Source organism: Agelaius phoeniceus, chromosome 8 (assembly GCF_051311805.1).
Source record: "Agelaius phoeniceus isolate bAgePho1 chromosome 8, bAgePho1.hap1, whole genome shotgun sequence".
NCBI lineage: Eukaryota > Metazoa > Chordata > Aves > Passeriformes > Icteridae > Agelaius > Agelaius phoeniceus.
The window spans coordinates 22,024,524-22,047,769 of NC_135272.1; the positions used below are offsets into that span (position 1 = coordinate 22,024,524).

Sequence of the window (23,246 nt, forward strand, 5' to 3'; positions counted from 1 at the left end):
GGTCTTCTACAAGTTCTTTTGTGGTAGGTGCTTTTTCTAGTCTCTTTTCAAACCCAGTCCAGTGTAAGAAAAAAAAATCAAAATTTTTATTTCTAAATTAAATGAAATTCAAGGCTTGAATTTGTGGGGTGTTTTTGAGATCCCATATCTAGGAGGCATTTTAAGTTGAGGTTGATACATACTACATTTTATATTAGGCTATTTTTCCTTTTAGGTGCACAGATAATCACTCACATGACATTTCCAGTGGGGTATTCCCCAAGCCATTTAATTTTCCTGCTCCTGCTGGAAAATTGTTCGGTCAGCCTCCCCTCCCTGCAAGTAAAATATCCTCATCCTGCTCAGAACAAAAGAACTGCCAGGTGTAGGCAGGCCAAATAGTTTTGTTCTTCTGTCCAGTAAAAGTGCTCCTGTGTTACCAGTAAGGCTGTGTTGCCTGAGCATGATGTGCCCTCTGAGACTCCCTGCGAGTGCTCCAGCTGGGATGCTACAGGAAAATTGCTCAGAAACCTTCTCAGTTTGCCCCCCACATGCATAGAATCTGGATCATCTCCACTAAGTGACTTTCCCTGAAGCACCTCCCTACCTGTCCAGCAGAGCCATGTGGCTTAGTCTTTACACTCAGCTCTGCACCTGTGTGTGTGCCACGCCTGCCCACCTGTTCAGCACCAGCTGGCCATGTGGCCCTCTGCTTAACAGTGATGTGTTCTTCATTACCCCTCCACCTGGCCCTGGCTGCCATCTGCAAACACTCTGGGCTTCTCACAGTCTTCTTCCACATTTGGGCGGCCACAGCTACAAGCCAAGGCTTTTCTGCATCTCTTAACCCAGAGGAGGATCAGCTATCGTCCTTCCCAGAAGGAGGAGTGACCTCCCCCCCACCTCCTTCTCTAAATTGTTTGCAAAGCAAAAGGAGGGAGCACTACAGATTTTGTTCCTGAAGTGAAGGCCTGAATGGGTTGTCTCAGAATGGACTGAAGGACCAGAGTGGTACTCACCATCCCAGGGAGGACACCAGCTGGCTGCTGCAGCAGGATCAGAAGGCTGGTCATGGATGAGGTTTTGAACATAAAGGTAGGGCTGTGTAGGTTGTGGGTTGTATGTGGTACATGTGTTCTGGTGTCACATGAGTACTGGAAGGGCTTCACATGGTATGCTGCTGCCATGGGATAGGGGTACCTATAAGCCAGCCCCTGTGCACGTGTCGTGGTTGTCCTGTCTTGATTCCCAACACCTCTGCATTCAGGAGCTCCCCAGCCTGCTGCTGCCCCAGGCTGTACTTGACAGTGAGCCTTTCTGGCACAAGAGGTACAAAGGGCCAGAGTTCACATATGCCTGGAGTTAGAAAGGGTGGCTCTGTGTCCTGAATGCTCACCCTGGTTTGCAGCCTGGGCCTCTTGTTAACAGCAGGTATCAGCTCCCTGAACTGCTCTGAAGCACCATGATCTCCTGTTTCTGGGTCCTGTGCAGCAAAAGCAGGATGTGTTCTCAGAGGGCGTTTTCAGCCTCTCTGCTCTCAGCAGGCTGCAGAGCTGTTTGATCAACACAAGCTTTGACAGTCAGGCATCATTAATTTTCCACAACCTACTACTTGAAACTCCTGAAAGGATGGGCTGTCACTGTTCCTTGCAGCCCTTGCTGGCCTGAACTGCCCTCTGCACTGTCCTGCTGCAGCACAGGAAGGCTGCATGCCTCGAGCCACTGCTCTCCTCCTTTGGGCCTGAGATTTAAATCCTGTCAGCTCTGTCAGTGAAAAAAAAGGAATTCTCAGTATAGAATTACTTCTTTTTAAAGGATGAGATAAACTGTAGTGCATTAATGGTGGAAGTGATCATATACAATTCAGGCTTAGTGAGTACCCATTGTCTTAAATTAATCCTAATAAGCACTGTTTCCCCCAACATGTGCCATTTTAACAGTCACTGTGGAGAGCTCTGCTTCCTAAAACTATCACAAATGAGATGGCACCCTCCTCTTTCGGAAAGCATAATTGATAAAATGTGACAAAACATGGTTATTGCTTATTTGTAAGTGGGATCCTTTAAAAAGTACTCTCTTACATGGATTGAGTTAAATGTCTTGCTGATTAAGACATCCACATGAAATATTAAAGTGCCATTATTTGGCTCCTGTTAAAATTGAAAATCAGGATTCTCTTTTGTGCAGATTAAGTAAAAACTTCTATGCTGTTTTAGAGTACAATATAAATGTGGTAAGTAAAAGCTAGAGGTATATTTGAATGACAATTCACACATAATGTCTTAAGAAGAAATTCTAATACGCTTGGGATGAAATTAGAGGGACATGTTTGACACACTAATAGACAGATTTGAGTGCTTCCTGAGTGTTCAGATATAGCTTCTTCTGCTGAAATCCCCAGAATTACACTGCTGACTATTTCTGCTTTTACAGATACCCCATTTTTATTCTGTGAATTATCTGCACAATCTAACTAAGAATACCCTTCCAAAGCTTTATCTGAGTCCCTTTCCGCACACTTTGTTGGAAGCCAGAGCCAAGGCCTGTGAAACTGGGACAAATTTTAAAACTGAACATGACTGTTCTTCTAAGTTTCCTCACTCATTCTTTTGACTGAGAAACCTCTACTCAGCATGCATTCCAGGATACTGAAATAAGTATTTTGCAGTTATTTTAAATACATAGATCCTTGTTAGTAGGAAAATTAGTGCTAGAATTTTCAACCAGAGCCTGGTTGAAAGCTCAATAAAGTCTTTCAACGAGCAGTTATTTCAATGAGCTTATAATGAGACACCTTAGTTCATATGAGCCTCACACTAAAACCAGTAGTGAGTGGTATAATACAAGATCTGCCTGCAAATCTCAAACCTGACAGTATTTCCTGAATGAGATAATGGCAAATGAACTGCTGTTCAAAATAATTCACCTGAGAGTTTAAGTGGGATGTGATATGGAAATACTGGCTGGACAAGAGAGAAGCAAAAGTTTTAATATAGCTTTTGATCATTGCACTGAAGATACGTTTTAGCAGATGAGTGGTAATGGATGTGGGTCAAAGTGAGGAGCTAAGAGATGCTCCTCTTCCTTTGGCATAGAAAGGGATTGTCAGGGAAGTTGGAAAGGAAGAACTTACTGAGTAACAATGCTGTCATTATAATAACCCTAGGCTGTACCTTGGTCTTTTTTGTTAACAAACCATGCCATATACTGATTCTGTGCAACTACAAAATTTAATAAATCATTTTTCACAATTGCATATTAACTCTTAAGACTGTATAGAACTATCACAATATCACAATTTTATGTAATTTCCCTCCCCCCCCTTCCTTCTTTTCAGAGGATTCAATTACAAAGATGTCTGGTTTTATGCCCTGAAGATATATACTTATCTGTACACTACAATATAGTCTAAAAAAGCTTTTGTAGTTTTTTTTTAAGCTTTATCCCTGACGTTAGAAAACTCAGGTATATTCATAATTAATTGTCTTGGTCAAAACCAAACTCCTTACAATTAAGAAACAAACAGAAGGTATGGCATATCAAACAGACTTTCTGCTGCTGTGATCTTACCTAAACACAAAATAAGATCCACAGTACTTCCACATTAATAATAGTAAAATGGATTTTTTTGCTTTCTTTACTTCTTTAAAAGCGATTGCTATGTCTTCCCATCCTCAAACCTCTAGTACTTTACAAATAAATAATAATTAGTCTTTTTGCTTTATTATGCTTAAAGCATAAGGAGAGGAAGGTGTGTATGTCCATGAAATGGTGAGGGAAATCAGAATTGCTGATGTAGCAATTGCCTACCAGGCAGAGGAGTAGGAAATTGCAGGGAAAAGAAGGCAGTTTGAAATCCTGCCTGGCAATGATTTTGATGATTGAGAGACACTGTTCATTTTTCAAGTGCTGCTAAAACATATGGAACTTGCTTCTTAAGGCAGAGGGTTTTGGTGAAGATGTCTTCACTTGGATCTTTGTCCTGGCTTCCATCTGGCCAGATGACTTTGAAGTACGGAAGCGGTGGGGGTTGGCTAGCAATGCCTTTTCCTTTTGGGGAGGGTGTGGAAATGATCTTTGTCTGAGGGAGGTGACTTCCCCATGTTGTGCCACCTGTGTCCTTCACTGGACATAGAAAAGTCACAACTTTGGATATGGAGTGTGCCTGAAAGGATTCTTGTCACCAATTCACCAATGTCACATTGACATTGCTCTGGTCTCTGATACGTGCTGCAGCCCTGGGTGTGACCCTGATGGTAGTCACAGAGGTGGATGTGGGAGGTGGGGTGACACACCCTGAAGGAGACAGAATGTGACACTCTCAGGCCTAGTGCAGTTTCCCTCTCTCACTAGCACTCTGCCAGCGTAGCACAGTCATGACAAAGGCCCAGCATGTGGCCCACAGTGGCCCAAAGTGGTAGGAGCTGGATTCATTCATGCTGTGACCTCTGCAGGGGGATGTTGAGGCTATCAGTGTGACACTTGAAACAAGGATCTTGAAATTACTATGTCTGTCTTCTCCCTGAGTATCATTTTGGCACTATAATGTGAACTGAATCATCAGGTAAGCTGAGCTATGATAATTTATACCTTTTAGATCTAGGTCCTTTTCCATCATCTATTGAAGGCCAGTTTATTGCCACTGCTTTCTTCCCCTCACAGTAAATTATAATTAATCAACAGATTCAGGAAGCAACCTGTTATGGTTTCGTTGCTCATAGCATATTTTCATATATTAATGCTTCCTGTGTGTGATGCAAATGGCAACTCTCCAAGGCAAAGCATTGTTTTTAAGAAGGTCAGTGTTATAATGTATGGTGGTATTTTCCTACACTAATCTGCTTTCTTGTGATCTTTGAATTCTGTGAGACTTGAGCTCAGTAACTCAAATGTGAGAAGAGAGATGGCAGATCCTCCTGAAAGGAACACAGATGTAGGCTCAGCTATTGTCTTTTTTAATGGAAGATCTATTAGAACAATACCTGATGAAATAAAATGAGCATGAGGGCTAAGGTTAGTGAATGACTATTGATAATTAATCCAGGATTTGTAGTGTTTACAGTAGTGGTACCTGTAGGACAGCTAAGAATGGAGCCTGGTGTGCCAGGCAGGCAGTGCTGCCCCCGCAGCTGCTCCCCTCTGATGGGTGGCAGATGACAGGAACACTCCATAGTGGTGAGCCTGAGAACAGGAGACGACTGTGGCAAGCTGGGCACGAGCTGCTGTCCTGACAAAAGCTGGTTTGTAACTGCGAGCACAGGCCTAGCCAAGGGCAGCAGGTCTGAGCAACAGCCACGGAAATCTTCGTACCATTGCCTATGGACAGAGGCTGAGCAGTGAGAAAACAGTGGCAGTTGTCTCATGTAATCTGAGCAATCTTCTCTGAGATTTCAAACACACACAACAGTAGGACAGTTCTAAAGGCAATCCACAGTGCAAAGCAGTAATGTTTCCCTAGGCACGCTGTCTAAACACCCTTCTGTTGCAAAATACTTTATTTCAGGACTAACCTTATCTTGGGATCACTGTTAAGAGAGACAATTTTATCTATATGTTCTTACTGCTCTCTTATTATTTTACTGGTAATTTTAAAAGTTTAATTCATTTTGACAAAGATGACTAGAATATCTTGATTTATGGCAGAGACTAAATTTATAAATAAAATACTTTTTTTGTTCTGTCTGAAAAATAGACAAGACAATCCTCTTTAATTAACATGACAACTGTATCTCAAAAGGGCCTGTGAAAGAAGCAAGCCAGCAAAACAAGAGAACAAACAAAAAGAATCAACAGCTCAAGCAGAAAAAAAAATATTAGGAAAAGTCACCTTCCCCTTTTTGTTTCTACAATGTTGAAATAAATTAAACTGCTCCATATAATTCTTTTATTAGTTCTTCTAATATTTCAGTTGAAATAACGTTGATTACTCTTTGTCGAAACAACCAGTACATTGAGGTCCTAAATTCATGGATATTAGTGAAATCTGCATTATGTCATTGTAGGAAAGGCCAAGAAACCAGAAACATCTCAGTAGAGTGTAAAGAAAAACTCAGTGGCAAGTTGAGCAATGAAACACAGATACCTTTCATATCATGTTTCTGTGTGCTTCTTTTTGTAGTTACTAGGGTCTAAAGACAAAGACAAGACAAACTTCATACATAAAGATAAGGGATTTTATTAGTACAACCATCTCACCTTAAAAAAATCCCATCACTATATCTCAGGTACTCAAAAACTCTACTTTTTCAGACTGTAGTAGTGTATTTCATAAAAGATGCTACTTTTGCCTATAGAGACCTTTTTTGTCTGAAAATCAGACATCAAGAATCATTTCAATTTTAAAAATGTTATGGAAGACAAAATTTTCTACCAAGGGCTATGGTATAAAGATGAGATTGAAATAGTAAATGGAGAAGGAAAACTAATGGGTTAAATGTAATGTATCCATTACATGACAGCATTTTGTAAACCATACAGCCTTAAATTGTTCTATAACTCAAAATTATACAGCTAAATATTTTATCTGTTGTTATTTTGTTTGCTGTACACAGGATAACCAGAATATATGTCAACTGAATATGAAATGTTCAAGGAATGATGCATATAGTGGCTCTATTTCCATGGTGAAGCTTTTTGCATAGAGTTAATGAAGTGCTTGGGGTCCTAGGGAATTAAAGGTGCTATATAAATGTAAGAAATTATCATTAAAAAGTTTTTCCCTCCAGGCATTTGGGATTTTGCTCTGTGTTACAAGGAGGCATTTGCAGTCTTCTTTCATTCAAAATGCTTCAGCTTAAACATTTTCCAACTCTCCCTCTGCAGCTTCAGCTACAAAAACGTTTATATGAAGAAACAGTTACTAAATTGGTTCCAGTTAATCATACTTTGCTGCTAACTTGAAAGAACCTGCCTTGGTTTAAGCTTTTTATAGCCATGTTGAAGATCAGGAGGAACTAGGAGCATCATTTTCTCAAGAGATTTTCAAATGCTGTTTTAACCATTATTAGGCTTTGTCTGCATTGGTGGAGAAATAATCCAGGCCACAGCCAGAATTCCTGCAAACAGAAAGCCAGCTGTGCAGTATCTGGCTTGATTTTCAAGGATCCTATTGTGTTGTTCTCTACTGGCCATTACATGTTCCTTTACTGACATTAGAATGCTTCACTGGTCCTAAAGTTTCTATTTTGTGCAGACATGCAATCCCAATTTTGTGTCATTTGGTGTCTGTTTCTCAAGTCTTCTTAATCCATCAGGCAACCTTTAAGATCATCTACTACTTTTCACATACTACAAATGGCAACAGAAGTGGAATTAGAAATCAAAAAAGACTTCTGACATCACTGGACATAACCTTTTACCACACTGCCATTTTAATGAAATACTGAATTTATGTTCTTTATTCATTCACACCAAATGTGGATTTTTTGATCCACAGATTATGTGAATCATAAGCATTTTTAAGAATCCATTAGTGCTAATGGAATTGGGCCTCTTAGTTCAAGTATTAAGTTAAGAGATTAAAAAATTGCTAGATATCTTTAAACTATTAATAAGTTGTAGGATTTGGCAGAATTAGAACTGAAGTTCAGGTTTTGTTATGCTAAGTATTTTACTTGTTCACAAATAGATGTGAAATCTAATAAAACATTGCATCTTCTATAAGTTAATACTTTTACAGAATTTGGGGATTTCCTTCAGTTGTTAATTGCAGAATTGAAGCAAGAATTGCTATTCCTTAAATCTTACCTTCTATTGGGCAACATATATTTAAATTAAATAAGGGTGATGACCTTAAAATGATTGCGTGCAATAAAATATATGATTTTCAGCAAGAAGCATAGGGGTAGCATTAATATTTGCTTTTCACGTTTTTATTGTTTGTATTTTGGTTAATGTGGAGCACATATCCTGGTAAGAATCTTAGAAGGAATCTGTGGATTGCACAAGATGATAATGTTTCTTTTGTTTAAGAGCAGTGGAAAAACTGTCCTTACAAGCTCCAAAATAATTAGAACTCGATTTTATAAATGTATATTTTCAGAAAACAGGCTTAATTCTCAGAAGAATAATATTAGCACTCATTAGGGGACTGAATGCTTTGGGGTACTGTTAATGAAATTCATAGCCTTTTGCCTGTGGGCTATCAGTTTGAATTCAGTCTAACTCAGTGGAGATTGAAAATTGGCCTATTTAATGGCCTTTTAGTCATCTCTAATGAGTTGAGTTTGGTGGGTCTCAGTCCTGCAACATAAGCCACTCACACTGCCTTCTCCTAACTGGCAAGCTCCAGAGAAACCCCTGAATTTAATGGATTTGGGGAAAATTAGCCTCTGGTACCATGGAGAAAAAGCAAAGAAAAGCAAAAGCTGTGATAGACAATGGTTACATGAGCACTAACACACACATTGTTTTTAAATGTGGAATTTATAATGATATATAAAGTTTATAAATTAGCAAATTAGCTGAGCATGTGACATATGTTGCCACACAACTATACTGATTGTAACATGACAAAGACTCCCAAAGGGGATATCTACACCTGTGCATAAGATCATGACAACACATTAAATGTTTAAATGCCTCTGGGATTCACTTTTGTCAGGGAAAAATAGGATCAGAACAGATATCTAGGTATCTGGATAGTAACTGCAGCTACAGAAAATTATGCTGAAAGCAACTATAACCTAGTGTGCCTCCATTACTTCACAGCAGTCAAATTCTTCTTTATTTTCCTTATAGATAATTAACTTAATATTAAAAAACATACTAATACCATTTCCAGGATCCTGTAGGTATGCCACTTTTACTTATCCATATGGCAATAGAACTGTTCCTAATGTCTAACTGAAAATTCTCAGTACAGTTTAAAGCTGTTACGTTTAGCCTTGTCTGCAGTGCACTCAGTGCAACAATGGATTTTTCTCCCCATGGTCTTTTATTCTCTAGACTAAAAAATCCCACACATTCCTATTTTCAATTAGGGTCACAACTTTTAAAATGGTGACTTTTTTCCCCTCCATTCCTTGTACTGTCTTCTACTGGAAGTTTTTGAAAGACATTTTTCTTGAAATGCAGAGGCCAAATCTGAACACACAGATGAGGCTTCACCAATACTAAAGATGAGGCATTCTTCCTATGTCCTAGATATGACAGTTCTGTTTATGCATCTTTTTGTACTGCAGCTTTTTTCACAACGGTGTGACATTGTTGATGCATGTTCAGTTTGTGATTTACTCTGATCCCCAGCCCCTTTTCTGTAAACCTGGTGTTTATTCATCTGTTCCCAGTCTTGCAATTGTGCAATTGTTATTTTCCTGCTTAAATGTTGAAGTTGGCACTTGTATTTATTCAATTGCATCATATTTCTGCAACTATTTTTTCAGGAAAGTTTTGAATTCTTTTCTCGTGCTCTAACATGCTTCCCGCTCTGCCAGTTTGGCATTGTTGGCAAATCCAGTCCATGTAAACTGTATTCTGTCACATACATAATTAGACTTGGGACCACAGTCATGACATACCCACCTCCAGGGAACTGTATTTGCTGTCCTGCTATTTGTCACAGTGAGACGTCGCTGGTGTAATTTTGCACCACTGCAGTCAGTTCATTATGTTATGTCTTTTGCTTGCTCAATTAAGACTTCTCTGAGATGGTGTCAAAAACCTGACTTAAGCCATAACCGACCAAGCACTACTCACATCCAAGGCCTGTTATTCTGTCACAGCTCAGGACGAGTTTGGCTCGATATGATTTTTTTTGACAAATCTATGTTGGCTCTAACTTACCACTTCATTAGTTATCCTGTACTTAAAGATGTGTGATTATTTGCTTCAGTACTTTTCTGAGAATAGAGGCGGGAATGATTGACAGTGCTTGGCTCTACCTATTCCCCCCTTTTGAATTATATGTGCCGTGTTTTTCCTCGTCCTCTCTCCTGACATCTGTCGTGTCCCTGAGCACACTGACCACCGCTCACACCTCTAACGTTGCCTTTATCAGCTTCTCACTCGAGTGTGAAATCCCCCAGGCCCGGCAAGTCTGAAGGGAAAAAATTAACTCATCTAAGCAGTCGCTATGCACTTAACATTCTCCCCTGACTCCGGGAGAATTCCCTCTGTGAGCCGGGGCTCGCTTCAGCAGCCTTAGTCTGAGGAGAGAGTGGCGCCGAACGTGTCTTTTTGTCACCTCATGGCTTCTCGCCCCCCGCTGCGCTCAGGTTCCCCGCGGCCCCGGCACCGGCCGCAGCAGCCGGAGCCCGAGCCCGAGCCGGGCTCTGCCTCCCCGCTGCCTCGGGAGCGCCCCGCGCACATCCTGCCGCACCGGACCCGCTTTCCCAGGCCTGCGCGAAGGGAAGCCCGCCGGACGGGCGGCGGCCGCGCTGGCAGCCGGCGCTGTGCGCCCAGCGTGTTTGGGGAGCCGCCCCGGGGGGACATTCCCTCCGGGCCCGAGGGGGATGGGGACATTCCCTCTGAGTCTTAGGGGGGGACGGACATTCCCTCCGAGCGGGCGGGGCCGCTCGCGGGACCGGGCACGGCGGGGGCGCGCTCCCGGCGGGGGCAGGGAGGGGATGCCGTGCGCGTGCGCCCTTCGCCCACGGTGGGGCGCGTGTGTGCGTGTGCGTGCAGCTGCGCGCGGAGTGGCGGGGCGGTCGGGAGGCTTGCGGGATGACGTCACGACGGCGCGCGCAGGACGTAACCCCGGCGTGACGCACAGCCCGGCGAGCCCGTGAGTTTCCCGTTACGATTTAGTTTTTTGTATCGCGCCCCCGCCGCCCCCGCCCGGTCGCGGAGCGAAGGGGGAGAGCGGGAGGCGCAGGGCCCCGCGGGGCGCGGGCCGGGGCCGAGCGGAGCCCACCCGATCCGGGCCGGGCCAGGCCGGCCGCCCGCCCTAGCGGCGGGTGGCGGAGCGGGCAGCTCTGCCCCATCCTGCCGCATCGGGAACATGGCGGCCGCCTCCGACCTGGTGCGGCACCGCGGCTCGGCCGCAGCCGCCCGCGCCGCGGTAAGTGGCCGGGCCGGGGCGGCGGTGGCGTGGCGGAGGCCGAGCGGCCGCGGCAGGCGCTGCCCTCCCCGGCCCCTCCTTCTCCAGCCCGCCTTGTGGCCTCTCTCCGTCCCGAGAAGCGCCCCTCGCCACCTCCCCGAGCCGACGAGCGGCGTTCCCGGTGCCCCGGCCGGGCGGGACACAAAGGGCTGTGTCGAGGAGGGTTTTGTTCGGTCACATGAAGCGGCGCAGCCAGTGAGCGCGGAGCGGGGAGGGGGAGCGGGGCCGCCGCCATTGCCAGGCGCGGAGGAGCTGGGCAGCCCGGGGCCGCCGCTCGGGGCCTGGGGCCGGGCCGGCGGCAGCGGGAGCCAGGTAATGCCCCGCGGGCGGGGGCGGCCGGGCGGGACAGCGCCGTCGCTCGAGGGTGGCCGGGGTCACTCTGGGGGCCCGCAGGCCTCCGTGCCCTGCCGCCGCCCGCCCCGGCGGGTCCCGCAGGGCCGCTTGTGCTCCGCCGCGCGGCTCCCTAGTGCGGGTCTCGCCCGCGCTGCCCCCCTCTGCTGGCGGCCCACCCGGGAAAGGTTGCGCTGCCGTCCTGGGACAGGGGGAGCGTGCGCTCCTCACCCTCCCCTTCGCTCCCTTCCCTTCTCGACGTGGAGCGGGCAGGCTCTGAAACGCCCGGTGTCGGTACAAAGGGCTGGCGAGTCCCCGGCCCGCCGCCGTGTACCCTCCGGGAGCGGGAGTAGAGCTCCCGGCGCAGAGATGGTTTACAACTGCGAGGGAAAAGTTACCAGTTCAGGTACCAAAGTCGTGTGTTCGGGCTTCCAACAGCTTCAGGATCTGGTGGTTTCTCTGACTAAGTCTGTGTTACCAGTTTGCAGTGATGAGCATCATCTTGACAAATGGAACGGGTGTGAAATGTACAAAGTTTTAATTCTTCTTATGGCATATGTGTAACCTTCAGCCTGTTGGCAGTACCTCTGTCGTGGTAGTGTGGTCTGTAAACTGACAAGTCAAGTGGTCATGGAAAACAAGTATGATATATCAAAATAGGCTTCCATCAGTACTGTACAGCTCTAGCCCTTTAAGCAAAACCTCATTTGCAGTGGTATTCTGATTCCTGCCTCCCTTTCCAGCACATAATTTAATTATGAAGATTGTGTCATGGAACTTTACTTTCAAACGCATATGAAGAATGAATGTGCACCAGATTTTAGAGTGAGAAGTCATTTCATCTTGTATAGAGTAATGAATTAACACATTAATTAATTGACAGGGTTTTTAATACAAGTTGCAACATAATTTTTGATTCAAATCATAAAACAAATTTTAAAGAGAAGATTCTTATAAGTGGATGGCGAAGTGCTTCAGAGTTTTGGTAACTTAATGTGATTCTTCTGTGTAGAATTCTTTACTACCTGACTTGTGCAAGGTTGGTGATTTGAGGACAGAATAAATGGACTGATTAGACAATGCAGGATAAATCTGGGGAAGCTTTTAGTGGGTCACATAGGTGCAGAGAAAATGCAGCAATTTTCTTATTGGAGAGGAGTTTAAGCAGGGTGCATCAAAGAGCAGTGCAGTGTGACAATCCTGTTACACTGACTTGGAGTCAGAGCTGATGTTGCAAACCTGCTTAATGTAACTGCAGAGGAATATGGTGCAGAGTTACACAAGAAATACACTGAGAATTGAAATCAATAATCTTCAGAATATCTTCTTGGAATAGTTTCTTCTGATGTCTCATATTCATTCCTACAGATTTCATTTTTAATAATAAGACCTATCCAAGGAAGAGAAATTTTGTAGAGGAAAACACCCATAATGTCACTAAAGAGACTTGACTTGTCTTTTTATACATTTTTTTTTCTTTTGTTCAGTCTGAATGATTTTTTTTTTAATTTAAAAAAAGGCTCTGGGCAAATATCACTGTAAAAAAAACCCCAAAACCAACCAAACAACCGAGGTGTACTACTCTGACTTTTTTTTTTTTTTTTTGAGTCCAGTGTCTGGTTTATGCTTAGTAGCACTAGGAGGAGTATGCCAAGGAAAGTATGAAAGTTCTTAATGCAAAAAGATAGTTGAACTCTCAACAGTTGACCTGGCTAGTAGGAGAAAAAGGCACTGACCACTTGGGGCATCTTTGTGAGGTTATTTAATACAGAAAATGTTGACTGAAATAGGAGCATCAGCAGCTGAAAAAACAGGATATTAAACAAGAATGGCATTGCCTTTGACTTTAACTGAATTTCATATGGACACTGAAGTCAAGGGTTGTTAGTGGAGTTTCTTGAGCAATAGTTTGTGCTTAAGCTTGCCAGTATTAGCACAGCCTACCAGTGTGTATACTTTTTTAATTCAAGCCTTTTCAAGCCATTTATGGAGTAAATGGAACTAAAAAACTAATAAACTTCTCAATAGTAATAAAGCACACACAAGTTCACACAGTTATTAGTTTCAAACCCCTTCAGGTTTTTAAAAGCTCTGAGAACTTAAAAATGGAGAAAGTATGGAATAGTAATGTCACTTGCTCAGCAGCTTCACCTGAAGTTGGTTTGAATTAAAGGTTTTTGAACAGCTGCTGATTCACTGTCCTCATATTTTTACATTTTCCAGCAACTTTTTATCTTTAGCAAAGTCCAAGTGATGTGGCCATCAGGGGGCTGCCTTAAGATACTTGTTTATGCCTTTATTCTTTTAGTACCAAATGCATTGCTCCAGTGTTAGTTACTACAAGACACATTCAATTAGTTTCCTCTGTGCTCTGGATTGCAGAGCATTTTGTATTATGTATTCAGAGATTGGGAAAATGACAGTAAAATTAAACAGTGTTGCACTCATTTAAATTGATTTTGAGACTGAGTAAACTTGGCATATACTCCAAAACTGGATTTGTTCAGATGAAAATAATATCCGCCCTGCTTCAGAGTGTAAAGGAATCCCAGGTGAAATGAACCAAAACCAGTTTGTCTTCTCTGAAAATGTATTTGTTGGTCTTCCTGAACACTCTGCCTATAAGCCAAATCTATAATCTGATTTTTGTTAATTAACATTTTTCCTTGCTGCAGTTTTACCAATGTAAATGTAAATTTTATATTGGTACTGCATAAAGAGCTTAAGTTACCAGTGGAAATTGTGATTGTTGGTCACTCTGGCTGATAAACATAAAGATGCTGTCAGAATGAGTTAAAGGATTTCCTAAGTTTATAGTATCATGAAAAAATATTCTTTTTATGCCTAATTAACAAAAAAATCCCAAAAAACCCAGACAGAAAGCTCACATAAGCATTAATGCCTGTATACATTGTGTCCCTTAGATCAATTAATAAGAACCTTTTGTGCTAGCAGTGATAGTAGCCCACATTGTTCACAGAATTGTAGAAAAGCTCTTGGATAGCAAGGATGTGAAATGGCCATGTAAAACCAGATGCAAATACTGTGCACCTCTATAGTGCAGTAAACCTATGGGATGTAATTTGGTGCTCAAATCGCAGTTTACTATCAAGAAAGACCATGTAATGAGTTTGTATAAACTTCTAATGTGCATTGTTTTCAAGATTTGAAAAAGCACAATAGGCTCTGTTACTTACCTAGTCTGCAATTCAGTGTCATGTAGTGAATATTTCATCTTGGTACAAAGTCTACCCAGAATCTATAGGATTTAGTGGTAGAGGAAGAGGAGAGCAAGCTTTTTTAAAATCACATAATCAAATGTATTGTATAATAATTTCATATAAAATAATTTATTTTAAATCCAGTTGTGCTGCCTTCCTGTCACTGTTGAGCTGTACACAGCAGCTGTTAGGTTCACAAAAGCCAGGCCCTTACATTGCCAGTGAGGTTAAATGGAGGAAGACAGTGGCTTAACAGTGTGTGTGTGTGTTCTGGTTGCACTAATGTTAACTGACATAACAGTTCTGAGCAAACCTGGGATCACAGAGAACTCTCACTCCAGGAGAAGTAATTGTAATGCTCTTGGAATGGGAACTGATGGTTCATACTAAATCCAGATACTGGAAATGGAATTCTCTAGTTGATCTTTATTGATTGATATTGAGTGCTTTGTCTTGCAAATAATTAACTAGTTTAAGGATGATGGGCTGTTTAGTAATTCAGTATTTCTTGAAACTTAATCCAGTTTATGTGAAGTTCATGCTCAAATCAGAATAAAGGTCAGATGGCTGGGTTTAGGAATATTTCAGGCCCCTGGTTACTGTGTTGTAACTTTTCAGCATGCTGAACGCTATGAGTTAGATACTTATCAAACTTAATTGGATTTTTTTTTCTTCATAAAGGGACACTATTTTGGGAGTATTTGAATGCCTGTATTTTTTGCTTGCCTTAAATGGCTACTTGATAACATTGCATTTTGGGAAACAGGATGGGAGGAATTACAGGGTGCCTTATTGATTGGTCCAATTGTAGCTGAAGTCATCACTGTACCTTCGCTGTTCTCTGGACCAACTGTTAGCACCCATTTGTAAAAATATTTTTCACAGCAAAATATCTCTTGTGTAATTTACCTTTATTTACAGGCTTTCACCTGATGCATCCATTTTTAGTTTGAGTGAAAGACAAGGAATTCCTTAGCAAATGCAATCATTGAAATGTAGCAATGAGTCCCTTCTGCCTGCTTTTTCACAGAATAATATTTTGGTACATTGATGGCATTGAATTGTGCTTTATCCCATCTACTTTCCCAGTGTGGCTCTTTGGTAGGGACTGGGCTGAATTTTCCAGAAAAGACAAACAGCAGGAGGTCAGGTGACTGCTTTTGGAAAACTGATCCTTTTCTGTCTGCTGGTAAAGCATGGCAGCTCTGAAGCTGCTCCTTGCTGCTGCTGGTAGGAAGTGGCTGTGGCTGCTACTGGCCTGGCTGCAGTCAGTGGGTGATGGGTGCTGGTTATGGTTTAAGGTTTTCATTGGTTTGGTTGGGGTGTTCAGGCTGACGGTTTTGGTTTTTTTGGTTTTTTTTCTATTTTAGCTTCAGTTTTTATTTTCTGGAGTGGTTGTCCTCTGTATATTTCTGCTGTTTGCTTCTGCTTCTATTCAGCTCTCCTAGGAGCACTATGTGATACAATTTTTGATGCTTACTTTTGGAAGGCCCTCAATGTTTGTTGTATAGTGTTTGTTGCTGATACCTTTCTTCATCTTCAAATGTGCGCATATACGACAGTTTTGTGACTGTTGGATTTCAGGAACTGTCTCTGATATTAACTTAGTTTTCTGAATTTATCCTTTTCAGTCAGAAGAGTTTGGAAATCAACTTAGTTTTCTGTATTTATCCTTTTCAGTCAGAAGAGTTTGGAAATCAACTTAGTTTTCTGTATTTATCCTTTTCAGTCAGAAGAGTTTGGAAATATATAGAATTTGTATCCTAAAATTAGGCTCCCAACAACCAAAACAGTGGCTGTAGGTTGTTGTATTTATTATTGTGTTTATTCTTATGTAGGTCATTGAATTTATGCATATAAGAATACTGTGTATTCTTATGAATGTTCTTAGGAGCCTTCACCAAAACCACCATTCTGAGATTCTGTGTTCTCCCAGTGATAATTGGTAGGGAGGGCAGAGGAGGGGAATGTTTTTTTTCCAACAGCTGTATTTTTGTTGTTGCTACCCAGTCAGCTTGGTATTAGAAACAATATTTTCAACAGAGGACAGGCTCTGCCTGCAAAGTTCCAATATAAATAACTTTTTTCCTTCACACAGAAGTGCTGGGCTTTTTGTTTTAATACCATAGCTGTGAGTGTATCCTCTGTGAGAAAGTCTTGATTGTGTGTGCTATCGCAGGGAGTGGGAAGTGGCAGTTCTGCAGCTGGCTTCTCACAGTTCTCTCCCACACTGAAGTGAGCACTCTGCCCTCTTTTCCTTCCTTTTTCATAGCATGCTTCTTGACTTATTGAAATCACCTGATCTTTTGTGTTCTTGGGCAAAACTTTGGAACTGAGAATCTGTGGCATGTAATGAAAATAGCTGCATGTGTATGAATTGTAGTGAATATTAGTATTCTGAAATTACTTTTAAACAGTTTCTCATCTTGTAGAAAGTTGAAAACAAAATGGCACTTAGAACTCCCTAATCAGGTAGTTATTAACAAAAGAAATATATTATGTTGTTACAGTTTTTTTGCTGGGGTAAAAGGGAGAAAATAAGTTGGGGAGACATGTGATGGTGAATTAACCTAGATAAGCCACAGTGAAAAAATTGGAAGGGTTTGGAGCAATTACAGAATGGGAGGGAGTAGAACTTGAATGTCTGGAATGCAAGTTGAGCTGAAATGCTGCAGAAACAGAGGTGGAAAGGTTGCTTGTGTGTTACATAAACCAAAGATAGTAGGTACTGTCTGTGGTCTTTCTAGATCTTTGCTTTGGGGAAACTAGTGAACATTTGTTTTATTTAACTTGTTTTCTTGCAGAAGTGGTTTAGGATAGTGATTGGCTTTTTCTGTGTCTTTTTAAAGCCTTGACTGTGTTGGACAGTAGTGACTCAGGTGATGAAAAATAGTTGACTTGTTGGTGAGCTGCTTTAGCAGGGATTCTTAGAGACCTTTCCTTTTGTTAGTGTTTTGGAATACGTACATCACTGGTGGTCTGTGCCATGTTCCCCTAAATGCCAGGCCCTTGTTCCCAGACTTTGGAGGTGGTGAGGCTTGCTGAGGATGTTCAGTGTGATTCTCACTGCTGTCCATGTGGCTGAAAGAGCTGGTGAATGAGAGAAATTGTTTCTTTCCTGGCATGTGTAAGATTTGGAGAGGAAGAACAGCTTGTCATGAAAAAAATTGTTCTCCAGGTCTCTCTCTCTACTACAGTGGTAAGAGTGCTCTTGCTTTTCAATGTTTTACCAGCAGTAATGAACACTAAAAGGTATGATGTATTTTTGCACAAAGGAAGAGTGCAAAAAATAGAAATTATGCTTGGGAGAAGGTATCCAGGTTCCTATATAACTGAAATGTCACAGTATTTCTAAAAATACCGTACAGGTACTGTGATAATTCATTTTTAGAAATGTCTTTTAGACACTAAAAACAGCTTTGGGATTTGCCTTCCATTTTTTTAGTCCAGTGAAGTGTTACCAGAGATGGTGACTTGTCTAGTAAGGAGTTATGTTAAGAACCAGTTAGCAGTTGTGTTTCTTTGTCTGTTTATCTTTACAGATATTTATCAATATTTGTATATAGACAAACAATTTAGAGTTGGAGTATTGTGGTTTGGAACATCATACAGAGTTCTAAATGAAGGCAATATTTAGGATAATGTACTCACATTCAGTAAAACTGAAGGCATCCAGGTTCTGTAGTCTTTTCAGAAGTTCAGCTATGTCCATAAGGAAATTAGATGAGTTTTGCATAAGAAGTACTGCAGGACCTTCCTTCATGTCATTTGGAGCATTAATGATGAGTTAGTTTTTGGGGTTTTTTTCTTGTGGAGCCATTTAGAGAAAGTAGGTTTGTTTGACTTCTGCAAGGTGATTGCTTTGATCTTTAGGATACTGGGTGCTGTTTTAAATAAAGTTCTATTTAATATATTTCTAGCAACTTGGCTTTAGGTCCATCTAGTAAGCTGCTCCTGAAGCGTGCCTGATGCATGCTATTTTCAAAGGATGTAAATATAAAGGAGGGAGGATTAATTAGAGATCACCTGTGTTGTGGTTGCCATGATCTTCTTTGATCAAAGTTTTCTTCCAACTTAGTGATACTAATACTAGGAACTAGGGTGCTTTTGTCCAAAGAAATATCTCTGTGATTTCACTTTTGTTATGACAGACAGTTTTACCTTAACTTTCCTTCCATTTTTTAAAGTAATTTTCCAGAATGCCATTTTCAGCAGGAAAGAGTGCTCTGGTTTTTACCTGCTTGAGGCTGTTCTTTTTCTTCATGTTTTCTGCCGCTGTAGATTCATTAGCATTTCTTCCTGTCCTTAAAGGAGATTTTAGCATTCAGAAATAAAAACCAAACCTGTATGATGTTAAATCGGCAGCTATTTGAAAGAATGCAAAACTGTTAAAGTTACCAGTACTTTTCCACAGGACAATCCTATTAGTGTAAAAAACCCACCTCGCTTCTCAGCCCTCCCCCCAAAAAAAACCCCGACTGGAAAATACCAAAAAAAAGCTCCACCCCAAAACCCTCTTGGCTTTTTAAGACCAAAGTACAAATCTGAGTGCTTTGTGGCTGCCTATACCTCATAAAAAATCAAGGATACAAATATCTCTGTTTTCCTCTAAATACTGTAAATTCCAAAGAGTTTTCTGGTTCAAGGAAGAGCTTTGGTTAGGATATTCTGAAGGCTTAAATTTGGAGAAGTTGACCTGTTCTGCGCCGTAGCTTCCTTTGTTTTTTGTTTTATTTGTTCTCGGAATTTCTTTAGTTTTGTGAATCTGAGGATAAAGACAGGTTATTTCTTAATTTTTTAACAATCCCTTATGTATTTCTGTACTTTTATCAGAGTTCTGCAGCGTCATTCATGGCTCTTGTTTTCTCTGAAGCTGTTTAAAGTTAAGTAGGTATTAAGTAAGTGCTGAAGTTTTTTATCAGAATTGCTTTAATTCAGTGTGCTTCCATATGTTGTCTTTGAACTTGAGGAAAAGTTACTCTTGCTCCTTTTGTCCATTTAAACCAGATTTCATATTCATACATATTCTCTCAGCATTGAAGTATTGGTTATATTTTCTTCAGTGTTTCAGTGGAAAACAAACAGGAGGTCTTGAAATCTAACTTGTATGCTTACGAAATTGCTGGTGATGATGAAACATAGTAGCTCTGGGGCCAGTCAGTAGGCAAATAGTCAGCTGTGCTTAGGGGCCCAAAAGAAGGCACAGATCCTGTGCTGATGTAGAACACTAAGCTTTTGGGACATATTACTCATTGTGAATTTATGAAGCCTTTGAACAAGGTAGTCAGAGGTTTTTTATTTTAACTGTGAATGTCCGAGACAGTGGCCAAGTTTCCTTTATCTTTGGTGCTGACTTTGGTTTGTTTTAAGAAGCTTTGTTATTACTGCAAATAACATAAGCTGTTTACTTGCTAGAAGAAAATATTTCTGTCTTGGGGTTATGTCATTTTTAAAGTGGGAAACATACAGGTTTCTTTGTTTCAATTTAAAAACCATGTGTATATTCTGAAACAGAGTAATGATGTGAATGACTTGTGCCATTTATACTTTTGGATTTTATGCAATCTTAGCCCATGCAGATCCAGTTCTTTGGTGCTATCCTAGTAATCCACTGTAAAGCATATGAAATAGGCTTAGAGTATCTGTCTTGTCTCTCCTGTTTCTTGAGCTACTTTTGAAAGTTTGGTTGGGAAACCTGCTCTGGTTAGGAAAACTGACAAATCAAGGACAGCCAATGGGCTGGATATGCACAGGTGAGGATAACTGGTGTGGCGTGCTGGAAATACCAAGTTCTTCCATTTGCCTTCGTGTATTTGGAAGAACTAATTAAAATAGCAAAAGAATCAAAGACTTTAAACTTTTCCCTGAAACAAAAGGAATTGAATAAGTCCACAAGCATTGAAAGAGTTCAGTGCTGAGAAGAAAAATATTAATTAAACTCTGATCTTGAAGTGAAGCCTGCATAGAACTGTTGTATCTTCTTGCAATCTTGCATGGAGACTCCATAGATGTTTATTAAACAGTTTAGAAGGTAGACCTCAAGGTACTGCATAACTTGAGTAGAGTCCTTGGGGTAGATCTTGAAAACACCTGCTTCATAGCAAAATGTTTTTCGTGGAATAGTTTTGTAGCAAAGGCAGTAACTTTAGTAAACTCTTGTGACATTTCACTACAGGAAACACTCCTGTATGATGAGTATATTAGTAATAAAGCTTGTGGACCCTGTCCAGTTGAACACAGGGACCATGAATAGGAGCTTACTAAAGAGATATGGATGCTGTGTCAAACCTGAGCTGTGGTTGTGGTGCTGGTGGTGTGCGACTGTCTCGATTGGGTGTTCATGACAGTGGTCACAAACTACATTTCAAAGAGGGATGTGGAAGCATTTGTCCCAGTTTGCTTGCCAGGTCTGGTAGAATAACCTCAGTTGAAAAATGACTGTTGTTCCTATTCCAAAAACACTAATGCAGCTATCTGACATGAAGGTGTAAAATAAAACACAACTGGCTCAATTATGTTACATTGCTACAGCTTATCTAAGGCAGGAAATAGTTTTTACCTATTTATGGAGGCCACAGACAATGCTGGAAACTTAGAATCTCACCAAACCAAAAATGAACACTGAGCACCTCAGCGAGGAATGGATTTTTTATGTTTTCAAAGGCTATTAAGGTGATAGTGTTGACTGCATATTATAACTTTTCCTTCTTCACCAGAACCATTCCTGTGTTACCAAAAAGCATGCTCCAGCCAAATGAAGGGAAGTCCTTATGTTACTGGCTAAGTATATGTGGCTCCCCAAAGTGCTCTTTCATAGATTTTAAAGATTATAGCTTATATATCAACCCAATTAGGAAGCATTTTGTAGCTTCACTTCAAATCTGATAAGCAGTGGCTGAATTCTGTTGTATGAAATATGTGTATATTTTATTTGGAAAAAGATTTTGCTAGAAGAATGGCGGTGCTGAAATTTATATTTTTAGGTGATTGGTTTGGAATTTGCATTTTTTGGGAATTGTTTTATATGGTTATTTTCTTCATCTTGGAACATTCATTGTAGTCACAGCTTAGTCCTCTGATTAGGAAGAAGGCTGTTTGAGAGTTAGCAGTGCTGTTTACAGGGAATGATACTCCAGAGTGTCTGCTCTGTCCTCTGCTGGAAGGTACTGTCGTAGGGATATCAGAATAAAATCTCTGCTGCAGCAATTCAGAGTTCACCGTAAGCCTTCCTTCATTTTAGTGTAAGCCCTCAATGAGATTTTTCTTAGCACTTAATGAGCAAAGCTTTGTGAATACTTATGCAAAGTGTGCATGAAATCTCTAGGAAATTTTTGTTAGATTTTACATTTTCATGGGCACAGAAAATAGACTTCCTCTGAGGCTAGGAACAGGAGATTCCCTTTCCTGCTATGGTCAGGAAATGTCAGAAATGCTGTCTAGACAGACAACAGCAGGCATTAGAGCTCGTGATCTCAGCATAGCTACCCTTTCAACTGGAACAAACTTCTGAGGAACTGAATTTGGGCTTAGGATCCTGTTTTGTAGGGGGTACTTATGTGCTAATACCGGTTCACTATTTCCTGCCATTGCTGTTACAAATGTTTATGTAATTTACTTTCTGTTCTCTACTGCTTCTTTTCAAACTGTCATGATAGCAAGAAGGGGAGATTTTTTGGTGATTTTTTTTAAAGGAAAGAAGAAAATAGTAATTTATCACTAATTTTGAGCTGTAGGATTTTAGGCTCAACCTTTTTTTGAAATCTGCATTGCAGTCTTAATTCAAGAAAGTGTTTCAAGTTTTGTCATTTTTAAGACTTTAGAAACACAGAGAAGACTTGGAAATGAATGTACACTAGTCTGCCTTACAACGTAGAAAATTCAGAGGTATTCAGAATGGCCTATGAAGAAATTGTTTTTGGCTCCAGCACTGGCTTTGGTGTGGTTATCTGTGATCTGCGGAGGTTGGTGATCCTGTGCTGGGCTCTGTTCTCAGCGCCTGCAGGTGACAGTCATGAACTACAGCGCTGCCCTCCCCTTAAAGTATCCTTCAGTAGCAAACTGTTCAATCTCCTAAATGTGGGGGTTGGGTCGTTTGGGGTTTTTACAAAGGGAACTGCCATGCTGTCACATTGCCATGAGTGTAAACTGAAATTGAGTCGGGTGCAGCGCTAGAGAATGCTGGTCGGTGAGCACACGGGACTGGAGGTGTCTGCAGGGAGGCAGCCAGGAGTGCAGCCAGAGGAGACCGCAGAGCACTTTGCTGCCTCTGGGTTTGTACTGAGCTTGCAGGAACGACTGTTGGCTTTGAGACACTGTTAAAGCTGGAAAGAAAATGGCTACCAGAAATTATTGTTGCTACTGTAAGAACATGGCGTGATTATTAATGTGCTGCTTTAACTACTGTTAGAAATGTTGTGTGAGATACTGCCTTGAAGTAAAAATGTCATTAAAGGGAGCAGATATTTTAATCCATTTAGATATAATGGATATCATCAGGCATTCTTGTTTTAGAATGCCAGTCTGCTTAGTGGAGAAACTAATTTCTAGTAAATATCTTTTAAAACCTCATTACTGCCTTTTCTACACTAAAAAAAATTGCTTAATGGTTTTAAATTTTAATAATAAACATAATGCCCTTATAAAACAACTTGCAGGGAAAAAAAACAGTAACGAGATAC

General features: G+C 41.2%; 1 protein-coding gene across 8 annotated transcripts in view; it reads left to right on the forward strand.

The window, feature by feature from the left end:
• ZNF644 (zinc finger protein 644) overlaps positions 1–23,246 on the forward strand; it is a 75,207-nt gene that overhangs the window by 17,669 nt on the left and 34,292 nt on the right. For 3 of the 8 annotated variants that reach the window (XM_054638820.2, XM_077182264.1, XM_077182268.1), the window contains exon 1: positions 10,579–10,702. The exons of 2 other annotated variants lie outside the window; for them this stretch is intronic. The gene's annotated coding sequence lies outside the window, so the exon portion shown is untranslated. 3 more of the 8 variants (XM_054638819.2, XM_054638818.2, XM_077182266.1) reach the window with 2 other exon arrangements.